We start from the raw sequence: 14224 nt of genomic DNA, 5'->3' as shown, positions 1-14224 counted from the left end.
GTATGCTACATTGGGATATTTATGAACACAGCCATCATAAAAATAAGCAACATATTCTTATTGTAGCATGAATTCAAATATATTATTACGTTTACAGAACTAATTAATTCAATGTATATAATTATGGATACAAAAATGCATATCCGCTTCACATGTTAAATAAAAACGGTTAAACAAAATAAAGAAATACTTTGGTGAAATCAATTAGGACTTTTTATAGCCGTAGGAAACCATTTTGTAATAACTGGTACTAGTGTAATAAAAGTAACTAATTTATTTATTTATTTATTTCTTAAAGCTTTTGACAAAAACGAGAGTCAATTTAAATTAAAAAAAAAAAAAAAGAAAAAGCCTAAACAAAGTACAGGATATAATATCAATAGTAACATCGACCCGATGGGGGTATTTTATTTGCCAGTCCCGGCCAGCTATGCCCACGTCTATGCCTGCCTCAACTTAGAATGATGTGAACGATTTTGGGCTTTTGTAGCTTTATTGACTAGCTAAAGCGACAAGGGCATGTGTGTAGTATAGTGTGTGGCGAGTAACTCGCGCTTATATTTATATATGTATGTAATACCTGATTAAGCTCATTAAGCTACTGGAAAGCAATCCCTTGCACCTGTTATTATATATACATGCATGCAAGTAAAAAAAACTTATAAGCTGTATTGATAAGTGCACTTGTCGCTTTAGCTAGTCAATACAGCTACTAACATACATATGTAAATATAAGCGCGCCTCTTCAATCGAGCCCAAAATCGTTCACATCATTCTAAGTTGAGGCAGGCACACGCCAACGTTCATCTCCCAAGAACACATGCCCATACACACACGCACATATGAAATCACATAGGCATAGAAATGCTTCTACAAGTGATCTCCCATAATTGTAAGCATCGCAGCCCATGCGTACACACAATCAAATGTATATATGTACATACATATGTACGTATGTATGTATGTGAGCATTTCACAAGATCGACCAAATGCAAATGCTGGGATTTAAAATTGCTACTGGCAGCAAGAGCTTCGCACACAGGCACACAAATGCTCATAGTCACTGCTGCCAATTCAGCTTTTTTCCCGTCAAATCTGGCTTTTTCCGAAGACAAATTGCGGGAAATATTTAAGAATTGCGGGAAGCGGGAATTCTGGCTTTTTTTGAAAATGAATTAGGCTTTTTTCGATTTTTTTTAATACTTCGATTTTTTTTAATACTGAAAACATGTACTTTGTATTAAATATTGTATATATTTTTTGTATATATCGAATGCTAATTGCCTTAGCCTAATATGTATATCGTTCGGATATGTAGCACTAACACACACTTAAGCTAAGTCTTGCACAAACCTCTGCGCGCACCATGGTTAACATGGCGGTTGCCACTTGTAAGAAAAGAGCATGTAGAATCCGATATGTAAGTTAACACAATCGACCAGCAAAACATAAATGTTCAGATTGATCACGCGCCGTCAGCATGAATGTAGCCGTTCCCAGCGGATATTGCACAACAGCAGCAGTGGCTCCAACGCGCAACAATGTTGTTGCCCGAAGTAATGCGATGCCTCGCGTAAATATGCAATGTCAGCATAATCAGGGTTTAGGGCTAGCTTTGGATATAAGAATTTATGTCACTGTACTTTAGTTGATTTTTGATAATAAAGAACGTCGGTCGTCGCCACGGGATTATTGAAGTCTACTCATTTTGTGCAACACCGCACACTAACATCTAACACTTACAGCAAAAAAGCTTAATTGGCGCCCAACCGAAACGAACCCAAAAACGAAAAAAAAAAAAAAAAAAAAAAAAAAAAACGAAATTAAAACTTCGATTAAAACAAGCATTCAGTGAGATAAATACCCCACAAGTGCAAAAAAAAAAAACAGCAAGACAACTAAAACGCATAACCAAAACGAAAAAAGAAAAAAGAAAGCAGCATTAGACGAAACAGTACGCAGCGAAGACACCCACCACGAAGCGGCTCATCAGCGAAGAAACACACAACATACAGTCTACTAACATAATATAAGAACATGTGAGTAGAGTGTTCATTGCAAAAAAAGAAATTAAGGAGTAAAAACAAATAAAAATACAATTTCAACCTTTAAATATTAATTATTAATAACAAAAAACGCAGCACGCAAAATTCCCTGTCTTTACTTGCCCTATGAGTGATAGTGAAATACAAGATTTAATAACAAATTTTCGAAAAATTTACAACACAGAAAATTTAAAAATGGCTTTGAATTCAGATCAATTAAAAGCTATAGTAGAAGGCGCAGTCGCAAGCGCTTTAGCTGCTCAAAAAGATAGCTTTGATAGAAAATTAAACGAAATTGAACAACGTATAAATTCAGTACAGGTTAGCGCACCCGAGGTAGAAACTTTCAAGGAGGCAGAAATCAAAATAGGTGTTATTTGCAACGAAACCCTTGACATCATGAAGTCCCTCCCGGACTTTGAAGGAAAAAGCGAAACTTATGTATCTTGGAGAAAGGCTGCGCATATCGCATACAAGGTATATGAGAAATACGATGGTAGCTCAAAGCATTATCAAGCTTTGGGAATATTAAGAAACAAAATTAAGAACGCTGCTGATATGGTACTCTCTTCTTTCGACACTCCTCTAAATTTTAAGGCCATTATAAATCGGTTAGATTTCACGTACTCCGACAAACGACCGATATACTTAATTGAACAGGAGATGTCAACACTCCGCCAAGGAAATTTGACACTACTGCAGTACTACGAAGAGGTAGAAAAGAAACTGACTTTACTTATAAATAAGACAATCATGACCTACGACACCACCGTTGCCTCTTCGCTAAATGAGAAATATAGAGCAGACGCCCTGCGAGTATTCATCTCAGGAACCAGGAAGGCCTTAAGTGATGTCCTATTCTCAGCTAGACCAATTGATCTTCCCTCTGCATTGGCATTGGCTCAAGAAGTTGAGTCAAATCATGAACGTTATATGTTCGCCACAAATTTCGCCCGCAGTATAGAAGAAAAAGCGCAGAAGATCGAACAAAGACAGCAAGTCAGAGACAAGACTCTAGCTCAAGACCCAAAACACAACCAACCAGGAAAAAGCCCACACTACAAAAGACCAGAATTCTCACCACGACAAGAACAGGTAGAACCAATGGACGTTGACTCATCTTCTCGCTTCAGACAGGCTACGCAACACCAACAAAACGCGACCTTCTCGAAACAGACTCAGTGGCCAAATCAACAACGACGCACTCAATACGAAAACTACAATAACCAGGGACAGGCAAACAAACGACCAAACAGCGGTAGCGCACGGTTCACAGGACCGAAACAGCAAAGAGTTAACCACCTAGGAACAGAAGATACAGAATACGAGCAGGACAATAGCGAATACCAAGCGATCGCAGAAACCGAGACAGAAGACGTTGACAATGAATTGGACGAATACGACCAGGTCAATTTTTTAGGAATAAATCCCTGCTCCCGTTCATAGAGAGAACGATAGCAGGGAAAACCATAAAGTTGCTAATAGATACCGGAGCCTCAAAGAATTACGTGAGACCATTAAAAGAACTAAAAAATATTACGCCGGTAGAAAAACCCTTTCGATTAAAATCAATCCATGGCCACAACGTAGTTGACAAGAAATGCATAATGCACCTTTTTAATACCAAGACAACATTTTTCTTATTACCAAACCTCACGACATTCGATGGTATAATCGGACTTGACCTACTAAACCAAACCAACGTTTTATTAGACTTCAAAAATAAGAAACTAACAACAAACTATGGTTCTGAGACCATTAACTTTCTAAAATGCCCAGCCGTAAATTTCACAAGTGTCAAAGAAATAGAAGCCCCTCAGGCTATAACAACGGAATTTCAAACAATGCTCAAAGCCCGAGCAGGAGTATTTGCGGAACCAAATGAAGCGCTTCCGTATAATACAAATGTCATTGCAACTATTAGAACAGAGGACGAGAATCCCATTTATTCAAAATTATATCCATACCCAATGGGCGTATCAGAATTCGTAAACACAGAAACTCAAGATCTGTTAGAAAACGGTATAATACGTCCGTCCCAGTCACCATACAACAACCCCGTGTGGGTTGTAGATAAAAAAGGTACCGACGAGCAGGGAAGAAAAAAGAAACGTTTAGTTATAGACTTCAGAAAACTAAACAAAAAGACAATAGATGACAAATACCCCATTCCCAATATAGCCTCCATTTTATCCAACTTAGGCACAGCAAAGTACTTTACAACACTAGATTTAAAATCCGGATTCCACCAGATTTTACTTGCCGAAAAAGATAGAGAAAAAACAGCCTTTTCTGTAGGAAGCGGAAAGTATGAGTTCTGCAGGCTCCCTTTTGGCTTGAAAAATGCACCTAGTATTTTTCAGAGAGCCATTGACGATGTGCTCAGAGAGCAAATTGGAAAATCTTGTTATGTTTACGTAGACGACGTAATCATTTTTTCTGAAAATATGGAAAGCCATGTCAAGCATATCGCCTGGGTCCTAGATAAACTATACGAGGCCAACATGAGAGTTTCACCAGAAAAGTCGCACTTTTTCAAAGAAAGTGTAGAATACCTAGGTTTCGTAGTCTCAAGTAATGGTATAAAGACATGTCCAAGTAAAGTTGAAGCGATTCGTAACTATGAAGTACCAACAACTTTGTTTAACGTCAGATCATTCCTTGGGTTGGCAAGCTACTATAGGTGTTTCATCAAGGACTTCGCGTCTATAGCAAAACCTATAAGCGACATCTTAAAAGGCCAAAATGGCAAAGTGAGCGCCGGACAATCCAAAAAATTCCAGTAAAATTTGACGAGAGTCAACATGCGGCATTCGAGAAGCTAAAAGAGGTTCTTGCATCCGAAAATGTAATGTTGCTCTACCCTGACTACAAGAAGCCGTTTGATTTAACAACGGACGCTTCATCCTCTGGTCTTGGGGCAGTTCTGTCACAAGGTGGAAAACCAATCACCATGATATCAAGAACATTAAAGGATAGAGAGCTTATCTTTGCAACAAATGAGAGGGAACTACTTGCAATAGTTTGGGCTTTAAAAAACCTCCGAAATTATCTATATGGGGTAAAAAATTTAAATATCTTTACGGACCATCAGCCTCTGACGTTTGCAGTATCCGACCGAAACCCGAACGCAAAAATCAGGCGTTGGAAAGCTTTTATAGATGAATATAACGCAAACATCTATTACAAGCCAGGGAAGGAGAACTACGTTGCGGACGCACTGTCACGGCATAATATTCATGCCCTAGAGGACGATGTACAGTCAGACAGAGCCACAATTCACAGCGAAATATCGCTCACATACACCATAGACACAACAGACAAACCAATCAACTGTTTCCAAAACCAAATTATAATAGAAGAAAATAATATAGCCTCTGATCGTACAGTTATCCTATTTGGTAAGAAAATCCGACATACAATTCATTTCTCAAACAGAGACTCGTTAATCAAAAGAGTTTGCGATGTAGTCAAAAAAGATGTCGTAAATGCAATCCATTGCGAGTTACCAATATTAGCATTCATACAACATAAACTAATAGAAACTTTTCCAACAACAACATTTCGATATACAAAGTACATAGTAAATGACATTTTTGATAAAAACGAACAGAAAGAAATAATTGCAACAGAACACAATCGGGCTCACAGAGCAGCCCAAGAAAATGTGAAGCAGATTTTACAAGACTATTTTTTTCCGAAAATGACAAAATTAACGAACGAAGTTGTTTCAAATTGTAAAATTTGTAAAACAGCTAAGTACAATCGTCACCCACAAAAACAAATACTTGGAGAAACACCCATACCTTCCTATGTGGGCGAAATACTACACATAGACATATACTCAACCAATAAAAAATACTTCCTTACGTGCATAGATAAATTTTCAAAATTTGCAATTGTTCAACCCATCGCTTCAAGGACAATAATTGACATACAATCAGCAATTTTACAACTTGTAAATTTTTACCGGCATACCAAGACGATCTATTGCGATAACGAGCCCTCCATAAAGTCCGAAACAATAAAATCTCTGCTAAACAATCAATATAACATTCAAATCGTAAATGCCCCACCACTCCATAGTACATCAAACGGACAAGTCGAGAGATTCCATAGCACCCTCGGTGACATTGCAAGATGCCTAACAGCTCAAAGAAAAATTACTGACACTGTTGAAACGATACTTCAAGCAACTATCGAATATAACAATACAATTCACTCAGTAACGGACAAACGACCAATCGATATAATCCACTCATCCTCCCCAGAACTCGAAATAGAGATAGGAAATAAAATTCAAAAGGCACAACAACTCCTAACAAATAGAGTAAACGAAACAAGACACAATAGACAATTCCAAATAGGCGACACAGTTTTGGAAAAAACAAACAGACGCTTAGGGAACAAACTGACACCACTATACAACGAAGGCAAAATTGACGCAGACTTGGGGACAACAGTCTTAATAAAAGGGAGGGTGGTCCACAAGGACAATCTAAGATAGGCAAAACATTAAATTCCCTTTTTTATCTTTTTAGGATTTGGACTATACTTCTTTTTGCTACAACGATAACAGCGAAATTGACTGACTATACTAACATGGACTACATACCGATCTTGGACGGATACGTAACCATTTGGACGGATTTCCAATACTTGAAGCACTCAACCAACCTTACCCTATACTCAGAAATAGTAAAAAATACGAAAGAATTAGCAAACCATTTCCCCCGATCACATATGAGAATGTTATTAGACGCAGACATACAACATATAGAAACATTAATAGCTACAGTAAATGTCCACCATAGACATGCTAGGAGTATCAATATGCTAGGCACCGTTCTAAAGGTCGTAGCTGGCACGCCAGACCATGATGATTTCGAGAAACTAAAATTTACACAGAATGAACTTGTAGAGTCAGAAAATAGGCAGATAACCATAAACACAAAAATGCAGGAACAAATTAATAAGCTAACTGACACCGTAAACCTCCTAGTAAAAAACACAAAAGTAAAACAAGTAGACACAGAGCATTTATATGAAACGCTGCTAACAAGAAATAGAATAATTATCTCAGAGTTAAAAACCTTAATACTATCAGTAACACTTGCAAAGGTTGGAATTGTAAACCCCTCCATTTTGGATTCCACTGATTTAAAAAACATTGTTAATGAACACTCTATAAATATCACTATTACTGACTTAATGGAAGTATCTCAAATTAAAGTTTTGTTAAGCGAAAATTTTCTACATTTCATTATAAGATATCCTAAGCCTAGCATAGTATGTAAAAAATTAACCGTATACCCTGTCCAACACAACGGCATCATAATAAATTTCGCCGAAGACTACAATTTAGCTGACTGTGGAAATCATGTAATATCAATAGGAAATTGTAGTACAGCCCTCACAATAACGTTCTGCAAGAAGTCACCCTACACAACATGCGCTCAACAGCTACACTCAGGGGACACCGCACATTGTTCAACTCGGCCCAGCCACCTCGAACCTCTAACCATAGTCGACGATGGAGTAATCATCATCAACGACGGAGCAGCTACAGTCAACGAGCAGATGGTAAAAGGGACGTTCCTCCTTACCTTTGACGACAAGATAAAGGTAAACAACACCGTATACCAAAACCAAAAAAACTACGTGAGGAAATCCCCGGGACCAGCGGTATCTGCGCTTTTAAATATAACAGACCACCAAGAGATACCAAGCCTGCCATACCTGCAGAAGATAAGCATAAAAAATCTGCGGGATATTGCTCAACTAGAGGAAGGGCTAGTAAGAAGGCCAATAGTATCTGGGCTAACCGTGGCCATCCTTTTACTCTCCTGCTACGCTTCGATGAAACTCTATCAAAGACATCAGAGGAACAAACGTCAACGTGATCTTCAAACATTAATTAACAGTTTCAAGAAAGCCGAGGACGTCATTCATCTAAGTGGGGGAGGAGTTAACACAATCGACCAGCAAAACATAAATGTTCAGATTGATCACGCGCCGTCAGCATGAATGTAGCCGTTCCCAGCGGATATTGCACAACAGCAGCAGTGGCTCCAACGCGCAACAATGTTGTTGCCCGAAGTAATGCGATGCCTCGCGTAAATATGCAATGTCAGCATAATCAGGGTTTAGGGCTAGCTTTGGATATAAGAATTTATGTCACTGTACTTTAGTTGATTTTTGATAATAAAGAACGTCGGTCGTCGCCACGGGATTATTGAAGTCTACTCATTTTGTGCAACACCGCACACTAACATCTAACACTTACAGCAAAAAAGCTTAATTTGTACAAAGGGTATGATTTTGAAAAGAAAATCAAGTCTTTAAATATCGATGCAGGCCTCGAACAAGAAATTCGTGCTCGCTGCTCTTCTTTTGTTATTGAACTTATCAAGCAGCTAAAGCAGAGGTAACCAATTTTTCTGATTCTTCTACCGACCGTTAAATAATTTTGATTTTATCTGCAGTCTCCCCGACAATTTTAAAATCTTAAAAAACATTGACGTTTTTTCCGTTGATAAAATTGTGTCAACTAAAAAAAAAGTAATTACAGAATTGTTGGAACACCTCCAAGTAGACAGAATAGCCGACATTGAGCGGCAGTACTATGATATTAATCTAGTTACGTGGGAAAACGTTAATGACAGCTCCGAATTTTGGAATGAAGTCTCCAATTACAAGGATTCTGGCGGCAACCGCCGATTCCTTGACTTGGCAGCTGTTGCCCTGCAAATGTTTTCATTACCATGGTCCAACGCGGAGGTGGAACGCGTATTTAGCCAGCTTAACTTGGTAAAGTCCAAGTTAAGGAACTCAATGAGCCTAAGCACAATAAACAGTATTCTTAGCATAAGGTAATATTTTATTGAGAGTGAAAAGATGATACCGATATATATATTACTTTTTTATTTAATATAACACACAGATATGGTTTGCGAAGACTGGGCAAATGCTGCTATGAATACAAAGTTCCTTCAAATTATCTTCGCATGATAGGTACTAACAGGTCGTACGATTCTGAAACCGATGCTAGTCGCGAAGAATTAGATAGCATGCTAAAAATCTTGTAAATTAAAAAAAAAAAAAGAAACAATCAAACTATAATAACCGCTTTTTTTTAAGGCTTTTTTGTAAAAATTTTCAGCTTTTTTTTCCGTTTCTTCCATCTAAAAACAGCTTTTTATTCTGGTAAAAAGTTGGCAGCACTGCTCATAGTACATGTAGCAAGGGAGAGTGTGTGCGTGCACGCTCGTCGCGAAAGCATTTTCACTATGAGCACCAACACTTTCATACCCTTTCCACAAATAAAATCGAAAACACATATACAGATTTTGTACGAGCTTGACAAACGGTTTAAAGAGTTCGGTATACTCTTCACACAGAAGGGAAGGCATGGGTTCTTGCTGCGAAGAAATTTCAATTTTCTTGAGCTGGCAGCTCAGAGCTGATGCTTGTGCTCACATGCATACACACATATACACATTTGAGAGAGCAAAGAGCACAGAGAGAGAGAGAGCAAGGGAAACATTGAGCAGAGAGGGATCTTTTGTTCAACCATCGACCATCTCGGTCGAGCGCATGAAGCAGAATGATTGTGCTTTCGAATATTTTCGTTGCCTGAACCTAAAAGTGAGAAGCCGAGCAAATACGAAGTTGTGTGGGTCGTAATGTCAAAAAAAAAGTGTGCAAAACAAAAACAACTTTAGCGTGCTTGTGTGTATGCATGGGACGTGAACTTTGGCTGCCTACCTCAACTAAGAATTGTCTGAATGATTTTGGGTTCGAAATGAAGAGGCGTGCTTATACATACATACATATGTATGTAAAGTTCACGTCCCATGCATACACACATGCACATACACACACGCACATGTAATGGCTAATAGGCAAACAAATGCTTCTACAAGTGCTATTCCATAATTGTGACCATCGCATCGCATGCGTACACACAATCAAATGTACATATATACATATGTATGTATGTATGTGAGCATTTCTCAAGATCAACCAAATGCAAATGCGGGGACTTAAAATTGCTACAGGCAGCAAGAGCTTCGCACACAAGCATACCAATTCTCATAGTACATGTAGCAAGGGAGAGTGTGTGTGTGCATGCTCATCGCGGAAATATTTTCATTATGAGCATCAACGCTTTCATACCCTTTTTAGAAATTATCATGAAAAATCTAGCATTTTGTATGAACGTGGCAAACGCTTTACAAATTTCGGTATACCCTTCACACAAACGGAAAGAGCTGGGATCGTCGCGAACAAAAATTGAAATTTTTGTTCGCGGCTGAGAGTGATGATTTCAGCGACCATAGAGAGCGAGAGAGAGGGACTGAGAGAGAGAGAGAGTAGGACAAATGGCACAGAGCTGTGCTTCATACTGAATCGGGACCATTTCGGTTGAGCGCTCATAGCGCACTGTTTTTGACGTGCAGCATTTTCACTGCTTGAACCTCCAGCGACCGAGCCGAGCAAATACGAAGAATAGTGGTACCTCAACTTAACAGTGTCGAGGTGTAGAAAAATTTGTTCTACATGTCTAGTCTATGTGTTCTCTGGTCAGTGGAACTGCCTAATCACTTTCTTCGAATGATTGGTACCAATCAATCTTATAATGGGGAATCTAATGATGATGTTTTAGAGCTAGACGAAGTTATAAACTTACTTTGACAAAAATGAAATACACTCATATTTTATATTACAATAAAAAAATATAAGAAAATCCGCTTTTTTGTGTAATTTTTTAGCTTTTTTTCAATTCTTTCCCCGTCGAAAACAGCTTTTTTTTATATAAAAAGTTGGCAACACTGGCACCAAGAACCCACGCCTTCCCTTCTGTGTGAAGAGTATACCGAACTCTTTAAACCGTTTGCCAAGCTCGTACAAAATATGTACAGTGGCTCACACCTTATTTCGTGCAGCAGCATAGTAAAACTTTGAAACCATATTCCCGCTAAACCAGTAAAGATATCTTAAAAATTTAGATGAGGTCTTATTTATTGGTTATTCATTATGTATTAATACTTTCAATTATTTTTATATTATAATTTATAAGTTTTAAAACTAAAGAAAACTAAAAAAACAGCACTTTTCCATGTCACAGCTTATTTCGTGCACTTCACTTTCAATGACTTTATTGTCCAAAAATTCTTAAATTAGTATAATTTTTTAACTCATTTTTGTTTAATCACCTCTTTGAATAGTGCTTCCATCGAGTTTACTCATTTTCGGGTGATTCCGCTGGAGATTTTTGGCCAATCCTCCAACACGGCCGTTTTGAGGTCATTTTTATTGAATATTGACCATTTCCGAATGGCCACGCCCAATTTTGCCCACAAATTTTCTATAACGTTCAGGTATGACCACTGGGCCAGCGGATTTACCACATTTGGACTGTTCCAGATCAGCCAGGACTAGTCAATACCCGGCTTATTGTTTTGGTCATTTGCCTGATGCAATCGGGATCGCCCTTCTAGACCCAGTTCTTCTGCATTTTTGAGCAAATTCTTCTTCAAAAAGGATAGGTACATGTTATTGTTCATATTACCATCAATGAAAACTAAGTATCCAACTCCCAAGCCCGACTTGGAGGCCCAACCATGCAACAGCCACTGCCATAGGTCATATTTGGTTTTAGGTGCTGATCTTGGAGCTCAGTATTTGCTTAGCGGCAATCATATTGGAACCCATCCGACGCAAATATATTAAATTTCGACTCATGTGCATATATATGGATCGGATTGGAAGCAATATGATTGCCGCTAATAAAAATGGAGAATAAAACGGCCGTGTTGGAGGATTGGCCAAAAATCTCCAGCGGAATCACCCGAAAATGAGTAAACTCGATGGAATCACTATTCAAAGAGGTGATTAAACAAAAATGAGTTAAAAAATTATCCTAATTTAAGAATTTTTGGACAATAAAGTCATTGAAAGTGAAGTGCACGAAATAAGCTGTGACATGGAAAAGGGCTGTTTTTTTAGTTTTCTTTAGTTTTAAAACTTATTAATTATAATATAAAAATAATTGAAAGTGTTAATACATAATGAATAACCAATAAATAAGACCTCATCTAAATTTTTAGGATATCTTTACTGGTTTAGCGGGAATACGGTTTCAAAGTTTTACTATGCTGCTGCACGAAATAAGGTGTGAGCCACTGTATATGTTTTTTCGATATTACTTGTGAGAAGGGTATGAAAGCGTTGGTGCTCATAGTGAAAATGCTTTCGCGACGAATGTGCACGCACACACTCTCCCTTGCTACATGTATTATGAACATTTGTGTGCCTGTGTGCATAGCTCTCATGTGCATATATATGGATCGGATTGGAAGCAATATGATTGCCGCTAATAAAAATGGAGAATAAAACGGCCGTGTTGGAGGATTGGCCAAAAATCTCCAGCGGAATCACCCGAAAATGAGTAAACTCGATGGAATCACTATTCAAAGAGGTGATTAAACAAAAATGAGTTAAAAAATTATCCTAATTTAAGAATTTTTGGACAATAAAGTCATTGAAAGTGAAGTGCACGAAATAAGCTGTGACATGGAAAAGGGCTGTTTTTTTAGTTTTCTTTAGTTTTAAAACTTATTAATTATAATATAAAAATAATTGAAAGTGTTAATACATAATGAATAACCAATAAATAAGACCTCATCTAAATTTTTAGGATATCTTTACTGGTTTAGCGGGAATACGGTTTCAAAGTTTTACTATGCTGCTGCACGAAATAAGGTGTGAGCCACTGTATATGTTTTTTCGATATTACTTGTGAGAAGGGTATGAAAGCGTTGGTGCTCATAGTGAAAATGCTTTCGCGACGAATGTGCACGCACACACTCTCCCTTGCTACATGTATTATGAACATTTGTGTGCCTGTGTGCATAGCTCTTGCTGCCTGTAGCAATTTCAGAGCCTCGAATTCGCATTTGGTAGATCTTGTGAACTACTCACACATGCATACATGCATATGTTTGATTGTGTGTACGCAGGGGCCACGATACTCACAAATGATGGGGTGATCATTGTAGAAGGATTTGACTGCCTTTGTGCCTCTATATATGCGTGTGTGTATGTTTATGCATGTATGCATGCGACATGAACATTGGCGTGTGCCTACGTCAACTTAAAATTGTGCGAACGATTTTGGGTTTGAATTGAAGAGGCGAGCGAATTCAAAGCCGTCTGGGGCGCTAAAGTCCCAGAAAAAGCGTGCAAAAAGCTCTCTACTAGTTGTCTAGTCTATGTGTTCTCTGGTTAGTGCTTCAGATTTACTGTGTATATACATATGATGAATACAAACATTTTGTAATCAACAGATTTTGGATACCACGCCCCCTTCGCCCCCAATTCGTATTCCAAGTACTAGAGAATTGTGCTTTGGAATGTACACACATTTTGACCATATGATTACGCCCTGAAAATTTCATTAACATCGTATCTTTACAAAAGAAGTTATACATCAAATAAATTCTCATACTATTGCCCACGCTGCAGCGCAGTCCAAGCGCAGTCGCTGCATACTGCGCAGTTAGCAGAGCGCGGGCGCGTGCATAAAAGAAGTGCAGAATGATAAGAATATCAGCTTGGAGGGTTCAGGGTATCTCCTAGTCGAGCAGTCTCGACTAGAGCCTTCTTACTTGTTTGAAGTTTAAAAACAATTAAAAAAATAAACCGTTACATTTTTAAACTAACTGTATAACACTTCGTTGCTATTAATTTCATTTGCCGTTTGAGAAAGCAAATTACATTGTTCAAATTATACATATCAATTAATGTACGTTTTACAAAACTTTATACATGTTTTGATTAAAATATTTTAGGTGTTTGTCAGAAGGCTCTAAGTTTTCGTAAACATATCAAAAACGGAATTTAGTGCTGCTAACCCAATATAAATCATATCTTTTTTATTTAAAAAATTTTTAGTTTTTAGGGTATTTTGCAATATTTTATAAAAGTATGTAGTTTTAGTCTCATCACACGTAGGCGTGTAGATTTCCTTTAAAATACGGAGATCTACGTAAAAAGACGGAGGGCTGGGATCCCTGATACACACATATACACATTTGAGAGAGCGGAGAGCATCGAGAGAGAGCAAGGGAAACATTTAGCATAGAGGGATCTTATGTTTAACAATCGACCATCTC

General features: G+C 37.9%; 2 long non-coding RNA genes across 2 annotated transcripts in view; one reads left to right on the top strand and one right to left on the bottom strand.

Moving 5' to 3' along the window:
• The window catches only part of LOC149090861 (uncharacterized), a 93822-nt gene that overhangs the window by 65243 nt on the left and 14355 nt on the right, over positions 1-14224 (bottom strand). The gene's annotated exons all lie outside the window — the stretch shown is intronic.
• Positions 8355-9150, top strand: LOC149090863 (uncharacterized). Its single transcript, XR_016197250.1, has 3 exons — positions 8355-8472; positions 8531-8917; positions 8989-9150. It is a non-coding gene; the product is annotated as an uncharacterized LOC149090863 (long non-coding RNA).

Source organism: Drosophila navojoa, chromosome X (genome assembly GCF_054131105.1).
Source record: "Drosophila navojoa isolate 15081-1374.11 chromosome X, UAZ_NAV_1.0, whole genome shotgun sequence".
NCBI lineage: Eukaryota > Metazoa > Arthropoda > Insecta > Diptera > Drosophilidae > Drosophila > Drosophila navojoa.
Note: the sequence above shows the minus strand (reverse complement) of the source record. Positions and strands in the feature narration are given on the sequence as shown.